The 15,187-nt window shown below is 40.6% G+C and overlaps 1 long non-coding RNA gene across 1 annotated transcript; it reads left to right on the top strand.

Moving 5' to 3' along the window:
• Nucleotides 1–337: 337 nt before the first annotated feature.
• Nucleotides 338–7,687, top strand: LOC127542460 (uncharacterized). The gene is made up of 3 exons (XR_007948680.1): nucleotides 338–459; nucleotides 2,236–2,347; nucleotides 6,756–7,687. It is a non-coding gene; the product is annotated as an uncharacterized LOC127542460 (long non-coding RNA).
• Nucleotides 7,688–15,187: the final 7,500 nt, after the last annotated feature.

Here is a 15,187-nt window from a genome sequence, read left to right as displayed (position 1 = left end):
AACTTAACCCCCAACATTTCTTAAGCTCTATGTCGAGCCCGGGGCACCGGGAGGTGGGGGTGGGGGCACTTGGGCAAGGCAGACTTTGAGCGGAGAATATACAGCTCCTGTAAGATGACTCAGAATGGTGCATTGACACAGCACCACATGGACAGATACGCTAAGGGATGGAACCCCGCCTCATGGGGCCACCTGTGTGGGGAAGGGGTTGTGCAGACAAGCAGTGGGGGATAAAGGCCCGGGACTGCTGGGAGCCCTGGTTTTCAAAGGCCGCTAGTATGTCATTAGTGGAGCGATGGGATCTGTAACAATTATTAACTGGGAAAACCTCTTCAGCACGAGGAGCGCAGGATCGTAAGGAAGCCACACGAACGATCCAGATGTAGGGTTTCAGCAGCCACCGGTTCTCGGCCCAATGTCTAGCACGTGATAGACACTCAGCGTGGTGCCTGGCACACAGTAGGTGCTTAATAAGTGTTTATCGACCGGCTAGGACTGAGTGAAGTTTGAACCTTAAACATTACTGGTGTAGACCAGAGAGGGTGGGCTCATAGACCTCTTTGTCTACATCTAGCTGCCTTCAAGTAGCTTCTGTTTTACAGGAGAAAACCTAAGTAATTTGAGGAAGGCAAACGTAACAGAGAGAGGGAGAAAGCCAGGTGGCAGTGGGACAAATTCCGAGGGGGAAAAAGATTTGAGAGCTGCGAGTGTGGACATGCTCATCAAACACCGCTAGCTCCAGGAAGTCCCCTCGTCAAGGGTTTTTAAGCCTGTCTACACGTGTGGGTTATAAAGTGGCAGAAAAGTACTTTGTAAGGCCAGAGGTAAAAGGCCAGCAAGGGGTAGAAGATGACGTTCTTGGAGAAGGTGCCATTTAGCTTGGGCACGAATTAGACTGCAGAGGGAAGGGGGAAAAAAGGAACAAAGGCTAGAAGATAGAGAGGGGAAGGTGGGTTTAGAGGCCAGAGTGTGGAATCTGGAGAGGAGTGAGAAAAGGCTCCAGAGGGTTTGTGAACGCCAATGCCAAGCGGAAGTCTCTGACCCTGACTTGATAGGGCTATGGGCAAAACCACATCTTCTTTAGGAAGACGGATTGGAGGTGGGAAGTCCTGCTGGGAAGTGATTGCGGTACAGGTACAGAAGAGTAGACAGATGTGAAAAGGCCTTGGCCTGGTGAAATGAGAATTAGCTCGATGTTGAGTTTGAGGCCCTGATGGGACACCTAGCTGGAAAGAAAAGTCTTGTGAATAACTGCAAATGTGAGTCTTTACCTCACTGGAGATAAGAGTCTTGCAGTCATTTACATAGAGGGAGTGGTTGATAAGTGGGGCCTTGGATGAAATTATCTAAGGGGAAGAGAAAGAGAGAGGGAAGGAGGGAGAGGGAGAAAGGAAAGACCAAGGATAGATCCCATTAAGCGTCTGGAAAGATGAGCAAGGAAAGACTTAAGTAAGAAAAAGAATTCAGAAATGAAAAGAGAAGGGAAAGCCATAGAGAAAAATAGAGGACGACTGAGACGACGGCCCTGAATTTGACCATTGGGAAATGAACGAAAGCTGTTTTAGCAGAGGGATGGAGGTGCAAGGAAACCTAACAAGAGATAGAGACAGCTTGTCCCCAAAGCTGAACCATAAAAGTGGGGACAGAAACGGTGGGCTACTTGGATGGTCTCCAAGCCTAAAGTAAATTTGAGAGATGCTAAAAATGATTTTTACAAGAATTGAGAGATTTATGCATTTGGGGTGAGAGGAGGGGAAATCTGCTGACTGGGAGATTGGAGTACAGCAAGGTTCTGGAAAAAGGGCTATGAGGAAGAGACTCCAGGGTATAGGTTGAGAGATTCACTTTAGTCAAGAGTAAAGCTGTTTTATTTGAAAGCACAGGGAGTTCTGGGTAGATGGCTTCAATCTTCTCTATCATCTGGTGTAATTGGCTCAAAACTGAAGTAGAATTAAGGGCCCCGAAGAAAGGTTTAAAAAGGTCTCTGTGTCCCCAGAGACATAGATTAGACTAGGGGAAAAGCATTTTTGTTTTTGAGCAGTCGCAAGGACCTGTGCATTTCTAGAGAGTGAAAACTGTTGAATCCTTTCCCTTTCTCCAATAATACATAGCAGAATCAAATAATAAGGCCTATCGTTTTAGTGGGATTACATGGTAGGGAAGGGCCCGTAATGGAGAGGACATAGAATCTTCCGATTTTCCTCTTGAAATGATTATAATCCCTTGACCTTCCAGACCAAAGTGCAGCCAAAGTGGGAGATTTTATTTCTCCTGCTCCCCCCAACTGCAGGGTGAAAAATGACTCCTTGTAGGAGAAGTACCTGCTGGCTCACCTGTGCTTGCCAAGGTAAGCTTGAGAGAAGAGTTCCTGTAACTGCAGTTCCTGACTGTCCTATTCTGCCTCTCTGTTCCTTTTTCTGACGTGAACAAGTCAGAGGTTAGAGTTCCTGAAAATGGACAGTTTGGACCCTGGAGATTATCTCATGGATAGTCCTGAGATCAAGAATCAGGTATAGGCCTCCTAGAGGGAGATTTCCTTAACTCTGTGTGTTTGTGTGGGGGGGAGGGTGGGGGGGGGGGGGGGGGTTGAACTCTTGTTCAGCTGAGATAAGAGCGAAGGTCCCCTGCCTGCTCCCCCCACGCCTTCTCCCGTGTTTCTATCTACTTATCACATAACCTACCAAGTGTGTTCCTCCTCCTTCCCTCCTTTCCCTTTCTCCTCTTCAGATCCTCCAAACAGAAGCAATCTACCCTCCCTCTTGGTCCTTCTCACTTCACTCTATCAGTGTGTCAAAGGCTTCCCAGGTTTCTCTGAAACCATTCCTTTCATTATTTCTGATAGGGGAAAAATAAAGGAAGCAGCATTTATATTGAACCCACTATGTACCAGGTACCGTGCCAAGCATTTTCCTAAGATGATCTCATTTGAGCTTTGAAACAACCCCAAGAGATAGGTGCTGTTTTTATTCCCATTTTGCAGTTGAGAAAACAGACAAATAGAGGGGAAAGTGTTAGGGTAACACAGGGAGTGGTAAGTATATGAAGCAGGATTTGAACTCAGGTCTTTTTTTCCCTCCACTTAATAGTCTTTTTTAAAATTACATGTAAAGAGTTTCCAACATTCACTTTTATAAGATGTTGTGTTCCAGGTTTTTTGTTTTTTTTTTTTTCCTCCTTCCCCTCCACCTTTCAAGCCGGCAAGCAATCTGCTACAGCTCATTTAAACCCATTTCCACATTAGTCAGGTTGTGAAGGGATCAGAACCAAAGGGAAAAACCTCAAGAGAGACAAAGCCACAGCAAAAGTGAAACAGTGTACATCGATCTGCATCCCGACCGCACAGTTCTTTCTCCGCATTTTTCTGTGATGATTCTTTTGGAATCATCTTCAATTATTGTATCACTGGGAAGAGCTAAGTCTCTCAAGGGTGATCAACGCTCAGTCTTGCTATTACTGTGGACAGCGTTCTCCTGGGTTTGGCTCCCTCCACTCAGCCTCGGTTCCTATAAGTCTTTCTCCTCAGGTTTTTCTGAAATCTGCCCGCTCATTTCTTATAGCATAGTACTATTCCGTTCTATTCACGTAGCCCAATTTCTTCAGGCACTCCCCAGTCGATGGCCATCCCCTCAATTCCCAATTCTCTGGCTGCACAAAAAGAGTTGCTATAAATCTTTTTTTCCAAATGGGTCCTTTTCCCTCTCTTTGGGATCCAGATCTAATAGTGAGACTGCCGGATCAAAGGGCATGCCCAGTTTGAGAGCCCTTCCTTTTATCACCCCACCCTTTCTTGCTTTGATCCCCTTCTTACATCCGTAATCTTACATGGGTAAGATTACATCTTACATCTTACATTCTTACACATTTCCTTCTGGCTGTTTTTCTCTTTGACGTGGGAGCTCTGGGATTTGCTTATAAGATTCCTGAGAGTTCTCATTTTAGGATCTCTTTCGGGAAGTGATTACTGGATCTGTTCAATTTCTCATTTATCCTCTTGATCAAAGAGAGTGGGGTGTTTCTTGAAATATGATATCTAGGCTCTCTTTATTGTGGCTTTTATATAGCATAATTCCTTAAATTTTTTTTCTTTATTGTTTTATTTTTTCTGGTTATACTTTTATTTTATTTATTATTATTATTATTATTATTATATATCATTATTATTCTATTCACTTTTTTATACCCATTTCTTTACGAATCAGGAGAGAAAAATCAGAACAAAAGGGAAAAGCCACAGGAGGGGAAAAAAAAAAAGAAGTGAACATCGCATGTGTTGATTTACATTCAATCTCCATAGTTCTTTTTCTGGATCCAGATATCATTTTCCACTCCAAGTTCCTTGGGATTACCTTGGATAGTCCAATAATTCTTTTTCTTTTTTTTTTTTTCTGAGGCAATTGGGGTGTTAAGTGACTTGCCCAGGGTCACACGGCTAGGAAGTGTCAAGTGTCTGAGGTCAAATTTGAACTCAGGTCCTCCTGACTTCAGGGCTGGTGCTCTAGCCACTGCACCACCTGACTGCCCCAGTCCAATAATTCTTAAATGATCTCTCCTCAATCTGTTGTCCAGATCAGTTGTTTTTCCAATGCAGTATTTCACGATTTCTTCTATTTTTCATTCTTTTGACTTGGTTTTATCGTTTCTTCATGTCTCAGGGAGCCATTTGCTTTCAGTTGTCCAGTTGCAGTTTTGTAAGGAATTGTTTTCCGCACTGAACTTCTGTACCTCTTTTTCCAATTTTACTTTTTAAGGTATTATTTTCTTCAGTAAAGTTTTGTATCTCTTTTTGAACTATTGTGAAAAGTACTTTGAGATTAGATCTAGAAGATAAAGGAAATTTGTTTGGGGGTCTATTCTGCCCTCCTTTATCCGGTTTAGATAGAGTGAATTTATGAAATACCTTCTCTCCTCACCCTTTCCTTCATATTATATACTCCTTTTTCATGGTACATTTATATAAACTAGTAAATTCATTCCTTTTTTTTCTTAGTGCTCCTCTTTGATTCCTCCTTCCCCCGCCCCATTTCTTTCCTCTCTTAAAACTGACAAGAGCCAGCAAAACTACCCCCTGGCCCTGGTGTTCATTTAACCTTTAAAGACATTAGAATTCTAAAAGAAACTCCGGATCAAATCTCTTTAAAAGGGCCTTTTAAGATCCTAAAAGGAAAGCTTTCCTTGTAGTCCAGTAACCTTTACACAGTGGGCTTGCTCATCATAACATGGCAAAACAAGGTGGTGGGTCCCTAGTTAGCTTCCCAGCATTAAGCGACTGAATTTGCCATCTGCGGTTCACGACTCTGGAACCCAATAGTCACTACCCCTATGGAGTCATAGAAAACCGATCCCTATTTCCCCTGTGGAGTCATAGAAAACGGGTTCATATTGATTGGGCTAGAGTAGGGCTCCAAATGAAGCATTCTCACGTATCTCAGTCTCCCGGTAGTCCACTGGGGGATCTGAACTTAGCCCAGCACTCTCTTTTCCTTGCACGATGGGATTGGATTCTATCTCCTGTTGTGGCCCTAAGAAACTTTAGTGGGATACTGGAGATCCTGTCGGTCTTGGGTTTCTTTCAGAGAACCTCCGCCTCTGGTACTGGGTTCAGGCGTGCTCCAGTATTAACCCACAAAATAGGGATTTAAATTGTATTTATGTGGATGACCATAGAAACTTGCCATAGGCGAAAAAAAGGGACCTTATACCGTGAGGGAAAAATGCTTCCTTAACTTCATGTCAGCTTCAGGCTAGAGTCATATAAATGGTCCTTTGGATTTATGGAGACAGTCCTTGAAGGTGGACATTGAGAAAAAGAAGACATCGAGTTAGGCCATACGAGTGGCCAGACGCTCCTCAAACAGCAGAAACTCAGTCCATGCCGAGTCGCTTTCCCAGCCTTTCTTATGAGAATTCCACCTGTAATTCATGGCTACTAATCCCACAGGGCTACTGGCGTCCTGGATCATCGGCCTATTGGGATTCCTTGATGATTCTACCTGGAATCGTCCTCAGAAATATTAAGTCTAACAGCAACTTCCAATAACCGGAGCTTGATTATTAGGTGGATATGCTGTTATCATGATGACAGAATATTATGGGGTGGTCTCTTATAAACTAAACAACCCCCCAGATATAAGGCTTCCTGGCCTCTATTATTTGTGATTCAAATGACAATTCAAAATGATCCCTCACTATACTAGCCTATGGTATTTCCTCAAGATTCACCCGCAGGGTTCCCTTTTATCAGTAGCATCTGCTATGGGAGGAGAAGTCGAGGACGTAGCAGCATTCGTTGTTTGCTTGCAGGTCAGGAGACGGGATGTCATAAACAGCCAGGCTCAGAAGTAACCGGGTGGGACAATGGCTCGTTCACCTCTGTGGGGCTAGGTCGAGAAAATCCCACCTTCGCTTTCACAAGGTCCTTTGCCTCTCTCAACTTTCCCAGGGACAGACAGCCACCCGTGGCGGTCCTCAGACTGTGTGACGTAACATAACGTCGAATGACGAACCATACGAGTGGCCAGACACTTATATCTGGATTCAAGACTTGGAGTAGCAGCGAGTTAAAATTGCAAGGGACTCTTCCTCAAACAGTAGAATTTCACTAGCTGCCTGCTTAAGGCTAAACCGGTTATTATTTTTTTTAATATCAGCCTCAGAATCTCATCTAGACTTTTTTTTAACTATTAACAAATTTCATCTATTTACAACTAGAGTTTCATCCACTCGTAATTCTCATTCCCCCCCACCTTGGTCAACAGATAAAGCCAAAGGGAGGACAGCAGGCCATTTCTAGCATATGAGATGACATCCCTGTCAGAATCCAGGTAAAGCAACGGGTCTTATCTAGGTATGATCTCCTTGACAGAGGAAACCGGGGCTTTAGAACCGGACAATAACTCAAGCTTAATCAACACCTGACTTGGATGTGATACCTTTTTTGGGGTAAGTGCTCAAAGAGGGTTCGCAAACTAGCAGATGGCCCCCAGTGGGTGTGACTTGAAAGGGAAGCTGATTAAAAGCTCCACCAGTTGGGCAATATCTGGAGTAGCCCGTCCTTGCTTAATTGACTCTGTTATCCCTTGTGTGTCACAATGATCCCTGTCTTATGAACCCTGAACTTATGAACATAGAAGTTTCAGTCACCCAGACCCTTAAAGACTTTTTTCGCCTTGTATTGCTATTTCTACTTCTTCAGCACAAGTTCATACACAGTGAATGGTCGGTTCAAAATAATAGCGGCCCTATTTATAGTGGCAAGAAACTGGAAACCGAGTGGACGCCCGTGGGTTGGAGAACGGTCGAATAAGCTATGGAATATTATTGTTCTGTGAGAAACGACGGGCGGGAGGATTTCAGAGAGGCCTGGAAAGACTCACAGGAACTGATGCTGAGGGAAGTGAGTAGAACCAGGAGATCACTGTATACGGCAATGAGATTGTGAGATGATCAGTTCTAGTGGACGTGGCTCTCTTCCACAATAAAGCGATTCGGGACCGTTGTGATGGAGAGAGCCATGTGCCCCCCAGAGAGAGGGGCTTGTGATTGTGATCGTGGGGACTGAGTGCGGATCCCAACCGAATATTGTCACTTTTGTATTGTTCTGGATGTCGTCATTTTCTTTCTCATTGTTTCCCTTTTGATATGATTTTTCTCGTGCAGTGTGATAAATGTGGAAATCTATATAAAAGAACTGCACATGTTGAATCTATATCGAATTAGTTGCTGTCTAGGGAGGGGGACGGGGGAGAGGGAGGGAGAAACGTTTAGAACACAAGGTATCGCAAGGGTAAATGTTGAAAACTATCTTTGCATGTATTTTAAAAATAAAAAGCTAGCATTAAAAAAATTTTTTAATAGACACAATTCTGAGAGTTTCTAAATGACCCCAAATGATACCCAATCGTTGTTCAAAAATTTCATTTCTCCATTCTGGGTGGGAAAGGCCCCAGTGCCCCAAACAGCAGCGCTGCTGAGTTTCACAATACCCTGTCAACAGGGCTCATCCCAAACAACCTCACAAAGATCTGAGAAGATTTGACCGGGTTTTTCTCCCAATAGTAAGTCACTTACAATGACTGTTATCCTTTTGTAGGGTTTTTTTTTTTCCAACAAAATGTATTCTGATAACCCTCTAACAAATCTATTTCTAATGTAACAGTATTCAGATTGAAAGGAGGAAGGAACTTGCTTTAACAGTTTCTCTTACACTTTTTGTATTTAAAAACATCAATCAGGTGATCATTTAGTTAAATACATTTTAATTCTATGAATTCATAGAAAGTCACTTACGTTATTGCCCCTGGGCATTTTTCTGCTAATCACAGTCATTTATTTTTATTTTTGCTGAGGCAATTGGGGTTAAGTGACTTGGCCAGGGTCACACAGCTAGGCGGTGTTAAGTGTTTGAGGTCACATTTGAACTCAGGTCCTCCTGACTTCAGGGCTGGTGCTTTATCCACTGCACCACCTAGCTGCCCCAGTCATTTATTTTTGCATGTGACATTTATTGAGGAAAATAAAGAAAGATCACAGCCAATTTATTTGACCAACAACATCAAACAGATGAACTACAAACCAAGGGAAATTAGAATTGTCTCTTGTCCACAAAACTATAATCGTAGTAGTTTAGGTAGTGCTTCCCATGTGCCAGGTTTTTTCTATGTCTCAAAAGTTGCTTAATTCTGTTTTTCGTATTGCTTTCGAACGTTTAGTCTGTCATTTCTCAATTTTGTCAACATCCTGGGCTAATTAGAAAACGTGCCCGTAAAAGAGATAGCGTTCTGTTCACTTGTTTTCCTCCAAGGTCTGAAATATTACAGAGTGCATCCTTTACACAGACCATGCACTGTGCTAAACATTTCACAGCCGTGTTTCTCCCAAGAACCTTGGGCCATAGATGTAAATATCATCCCCTTGTATAGGTAAGGACTTACTAGATTCTCTAATTTACTAACAATATGTTCAGCCCGGCCAATTTTGAGTTCTAATGACTAGTGGCAATAACTACACTTCATTTTGCACGAGGTTCCATTAGATTTAGTTGGCTTGGATTTAAAAATAAATGTATGGTGACACTCCCAACTTCCCATTACTGCTTTTTTGTTTTTTGGACTTACCCCAAAGACTCAAATCAATTCCTTAAAATTTTCTAAATGACCAATCCTTTAGCATGGCTATTTAAACCGGAGCAGAGGGATAATGCTTTTTCCTGTCAAACAATTGATTAATATTCATTTTGTGAAACTTAGTTTGTAGTCTTATATCGATCCGGGAAGCAACTATCAAAGATCGCTCACTGCCTTAACAATGTCTAAATCTCTAGATTTATCTTGGTGGGACCAAAAATTCGTTCCCTGATTCCTCTAGTTTTTCCTTCCCACTCGTGGAGACTTAATAGTTTTCTTTTTTCTCTACTCCACTGAATTTCGCTTTACACACAAAAACTACATTTGAACACAAAATTGATTACACAAAGCCAAATCACTGAAAAACCACCACCCTCTGGGTGACAGATGCACAATTCTTATACTTTCTTTAAGGGCCTTCAGTCAATTAGATTGTACACTCAGAGAGTTTTTGTAAGTGATAGGCAAACAGACCCCGCCCCCCCCCCCAAAAAAAACCTCACTCAGCACAAGTTCCTCATTGTAGGGGGTCACAGATTTCAGTGAGCAGGATGACTTTGAAGAAGAAATCAAGTATCTCCTTTCAAAGTTAACCTCTACCATTTCACACATCTCAGACTGGTTAAGATGACAGGAAAAGATAATGAGAAATGCTGGAGGGGATGTGGGAATACTGGGATACTAATACATTGTTGGTGGAACTGATCCAACCATTCAGGAGAGCAATATAGAACTATGCCCAGAGGGATATAAAACTGTGCCGATTCATTGACCCAGCAGTTTCGCTACTGGGCCTGTATCCGAAAAAGATCATAAAAAAGGGAAAAGGACCCACGTGGGCAAAAATTGTTTTTAGCAGTTTGTGTGTGCGTGGGGGGAGGGGTGACAAAGAATTGGAATATGAGTGAGGGAATGGCTGAATAAATTGTGGTACATGAATGTTATGGAATATTATTGTTCTGTATGAAGTGACGAGCAGGCTGAATCCAGAGAGGCCCGAAGAGACATGATCTCATGCTCAGGGAAGTAAGAGAATACCGTACACAACAACAACAAGATGTGCCGATCAACTCTGAGGGACGCGGCTCTTTTCAACAATGAGGTGATTCGAGCCAGTTCTTGACTTGTGATAAAAAGTGCCATCCACATCCAGAGAGAGAACTATGGGACTAAATGTGGATCAAAGCAGAGTATTTTCACCTTTTGTTATGGTTGTTGTTTGCTTGTTGTTTTTTACTTTCTCGGATTTTTTTCCTTTTTGATCTGATCTTCCTTGTGCAGCGTGACGAATATGGAGATATGTTTAGAGTCTATATTGGACTGCTTGCTGTCTAGGGGAGGGGAGGGGAGGAAGGGAAGGGAGGGAGAAAATTTTAGAACACAAGGTTTTGCCAATGTGGATGCTGAAAACTATCTTTGCATGTATTTGGAAAAATGAAAATGTATTAGAAAGAAAAAGTTAACCTCTTTTATGCTGGTAAAATTTTCATCCAGCCATTTTGGCTATGCCCTAAGGGATCGGCCAAAGCCCGACTTCGTCATGGGAATGGCGCAGATATCGGTGCCCTGTTATTCTCTTCTCGTTCTCAATCGTTATTACTCTCTCTTAATTAAACACCGAATAACATTCTCAAAGGCAGCTTCTATTTTGGTGCTTGTTGACACGAATGATCCTGCTTCCCAAGTGCCTCTTTCTTTTATGGTTTTGAAAGTTTCCCAAACTGTAGGTTTCCACGTGAGGAATTTGGTTTGAGAACTCAGGAGAACACGGTGCCCGGTAACAGTAATATCCTATGATGGTCAACTATGGCAGACTCAGCTCTTCTCAGCACTGTAGTGATCCAAGACGATTCCAATAGGTTTGGGATGGAAAATGTCATCCACATCCAGAGAGAGCATTATGGAAACTGAATGTGGATTGAAATATGCGATTGTCACCTTTTTGTTTGTTTTTCTTTCCTGCAGTTTTTCCCCTTTTGTTTTGATTTTTCTTTCACTACATGACTAATATGGAAATATGTTTAAAATGATTATACATGTATAACCTGTATCATGTTGCTTACTGTCTTGGAGAGGAGAGAGGTAAGAGAGAGAGAGAAAGAAATGTTTTTTCTAAAGCAGAGATGTTTTATTCTCTGTAATTCCATTCCCTGTATTCAGTGCAGAGGCGGACACATTACAGGTACTCAATAAGTAAGTGCTTCTTTTTTTTTATTGTAACTTTTTATTGACAGTACATATGCCTGGGTAATTTTTACAACATGATCCCTTGCACTCACTTCTGTTCCGACTTTTCCCTTCCCTCCCTCCACCCCCTCCCCCAGATGGCAGGCAATCTTATACATGTTAAATATGTCACGGTATATCCTAGGTCCAATTTATGTGTGCAGAACCCAACGGTTCTCTTGTTGCACAGGAAGAATTGGAGTCAGAAGGTAAAAATAACCCGGGAAGAAAAACCAAAATGCAAACAGTTTACACTCATTTCCCGGTGTTCCTTCTCTGGGTGTAGCTGCTTCTGTCTGTCGCTGATCAACTGGAACTGAATTAGATCTTCTCTTTGTCGAAGAGATCCACTTCCATCAGAATACATCGAGAGAGAGAAAATTTGGAACTCAAAATCTTAGAAAAGTGAATGCTGAAAACTGTCTTTACATCTAATTGGAATAATTATATTAATAATATTAAATGGGGGGGGGGGAGAACCCACCAGAATATTTCTTCCTGGTTTTCCCCTCTCACTTTTTATCATATGTTCATATACTTGTCTTCACTCATAACAACCTGAGGGCAGGGATTGTCTTGCTTGCTTTTATTTTTCTTATGGGAATCACTTAAGAAGCTCTCTTATCTATCAATGGGGAGGGAAAAAAAGGAATTTTATGGTTGCCTCTCCCAAGAGAGGAGCTTATTTAACAGAAATCCTTATTAGGATAATTTCACTTTGAATTCATCTAAATAAAATATAGTTCAATAGTATAAAAATTCAACTCCCACAAAGGCCACTGACTGCCAAGACTTCAAATTTCAGGGCGCTATCAACAGGCTCATGTTTTAATATAGAGTTGGTAATGATTTGAATTAGAAAGATCTTTTTATTTGTAGTACAGAAATTTCTTGATTTTTAGTTTCTCTTTTCTTTAAAACATAGTTTTGACTACACAGGAATTACACTGGTGGAAAACTATCTGATAGAGATTGTACTTTTCTGAAGGGCTCAGGGTGTAACTTCTCCCCTATTTCCTTTCAAATCACTCAAAAATGAAGTCCATTTATTTTGTTTTTTCTTGCCCCAACCTATTGTAAGATATCATTTCGTAGAAATTCTAAAACACTGTGGTTTATTTTATGACCTTACAAGCTTCTAACCCATAAGAATTTCTTTTATAGTGTTTCCTTATTTCATCCTACAAAATGTTTATTTGTTCTGAAATAATGTGCAAGTTCAGCTTTTCTCTCTCAAAAATATCAGTATTTTACCCTTTTATGAGCATATGGCTATATGCTCATTTTAATTTGATCTTTTATGATCTGAGCACTCTCTATGGAGTGTGCATACACTGAATTTATTCCTATATCTATTTTTTAAAAAAATTCTTACTATAGCTTAATATAATCTCATTTATGCAATTTGAACTTATATTCATCAAACAATAGCTTTGAACATAAATTACTTAACAATTGATTTAAACTGCAGTAGGATCATTAAATTTCACTTACTTTCTGGGGTTTTCTGATTTCAAAACAAGTTTTCCTTTTTCTGGAAGCACTTTGGGATTTACTTTCAATCTGGAAGTCCTAATCAGAATTTATTTGGTGCCTTCAGGTAGTTTAAAATCAGTAAACAACAGAAGGGAAAATGAACCCCAATTCTATTTATTCTTTTCTGAAGATGACCCAAAATGTTCTTCCTTCTAATAATAAAAATTCCTTTCTTCAGTAAAAGTATCCCAACTTTAAATCTAGTTCTTAATTATGTCCTTATTCCACACTGAAATTCAAATGAATTTCACAGATTGATACCCCCAAATTTCAAACTTAGAGCTCCACTGGCTAAAAACTTTTTCTGCCTTAGCAAATGTGCTTACTTTTTAAATTCTTCAATCTGGAAGTCCTAATCAGAATTTATTTGGTGCCTTCAGGTAGTTTAAAATCAGTAAACAACAGAAGGGAAAATGAACCCCAATTCTATTTATTCTTTTCTGAAGAAAATTCAAAATAACAGGAATCCAGGGAAGTATTTTTAAAAAAGAAAAACTTAGGAAACAGTAGAGGAGGAGTTAGACGAAAACTCTTGTGAGCTTAAATAATTCCACAATATCTTGGATTGCTTGCCGTCTAGGGGAGGGGGTGGAGGGAAGGGAGGGAGAAAAAAGATTTGGAGTACAAGGTTTTGTAAGGGTGAATGTTGAAAACTATCTTTGCATATGTTTTGAAAATAAAGAACTATTATTAAAAAAAAGAAAACAAAAAGTCATAGGTAAAAACATCTGTTGCCTGTGGGTTGCCACAAAGCACAGACAAAATGAACACATTTCTCATTCTCTTAAAGATTTTTCTAATAATAAGGTCCCTTTCTATCTGAGGTAAAGAACCCCCTGATTCTACACTTAGTTTCCTTATTTACAAAACAGACAGGAGATTTTTTTTTTTTATTCTTATATAATAGCTTTTTATTTACAAGATCTACGCATGGGTCTTTTTTCAGTATTGACAATTACAATTTTTTGGACAATTCCAACTTTTCCCCTCCTTCCCCCACCCCTTCCCCCAGATGGCAGGTCGACCAATACATGTTAAATATGTTGACGTATAAGTTAAATACAATATACGTATACATGTCCAAACAGTTATTTTGCAGACACAGGAGATTTTGAAGTCGAGGTCTTACCTCTCTCCTCTATAAAATAAAGAACTCATGACCATCTTGTGGCTAGAATCCACCAGTGAGCATAAGAGAATTTTTCTTTTCCCTAATTAACTTAATGCTTCTAGAATCTTATCAGTAAAAAATGTAATTTAGTTACAATAGAAAATTACTTTAGTCTAATTTGCCAATTGGGTTCACTCATTTAAAGTACATTTTGTACTTAGACCAAGTCCCTAATAGATGGAAGAGTTAGATCGAGTTCCATTCCTCTGGACTTTTTGCACAGGAAGAAAACCTGAGAATGAGTAAAGTGAAATAATTTCTAATATTGTGAAGACAGGGGGTTTAGCCCAAACTCAGTTTCCCCACTTTTAGGAGATTGCTCATAACTTTCTAAGGGTAATCAAAAGTTCTATACTTTGGCCAAAGCAGTCTAAATGCTTAGTATTCTCAAACCAAACTTGAACACAACTTAATAGTTTTTTCTTTGGGCATCCCTGAACAGGAGGTCCATCTTTGTCTCAGTGGGGATCTATCGGAATTGACGCCTGACCCTTATAACTTCACCCCTTGGCTCCCAGGGGCATCCCCGACCAGGAACTGGGGAAGTTCCTCCATGGAAGAACTTCTCTTGAGCAATCCGGAACAGATACTCCAGGTACCTGCCTTTTGTGAACCACCTTCCCCACATTCAATTACAAGACCCCACATGAGATCACAATTTAAGAAGTTTTGCTCTAGATGGTTCCTTACCCTTCTCACCTCTAGACTGATTTAAAAGATTAGTGAATGACAAGAATGATTTGATTATTCCTTGTTGAAAAGACTTTAAAGGCAAAAAAATCTTTTTTAACTCTGCCAACGAATTTTAAAATTAGCTAGGTGGCTAGCTGGTCGAAAAATGAGGGACTAGCGATTCTACCGAATCTCTAACAAAATGACAGTAAAGAAAACAAAGGAAAAAAAAAAGTTGCACATATATATGTATGTATTTTATACATTTTTTATAAAAATAGAATTTTAGGCTCTGGAGCTTGTAAATTTAGACAGATTAGTCACAAATTCAAATAGTCCTTCGTAGGCCAGTTGAGAACCTTTTTAAAAGAAAATTAATTTAGGGTGATTCAAGGCAGAGTCCCCAGTTTTCAGCTTGCAGAAACTTGCCTAGGTGTCAGAATCAGGGTACAGACAATGA

Source organism: Antechinus flavipes, chromosome X (assembly GCF_016432865.1).
Source record: "Antechinus flavipes isolate AdamAnt ecotype Samford, QLD, Australia chromosome X, AdamAnt_v2, whole genome shotgun sequence".
Taxonomy (NCBI): Eukaryota; Metazoa; Chordata; class Mammalia; order Dasyuromorphia; family Dasyuridae; genus Antechinus; species Antechinus flavipes.
This window is presented reverse-complemented; position numbering and strand designations above follow the sequence as displayed.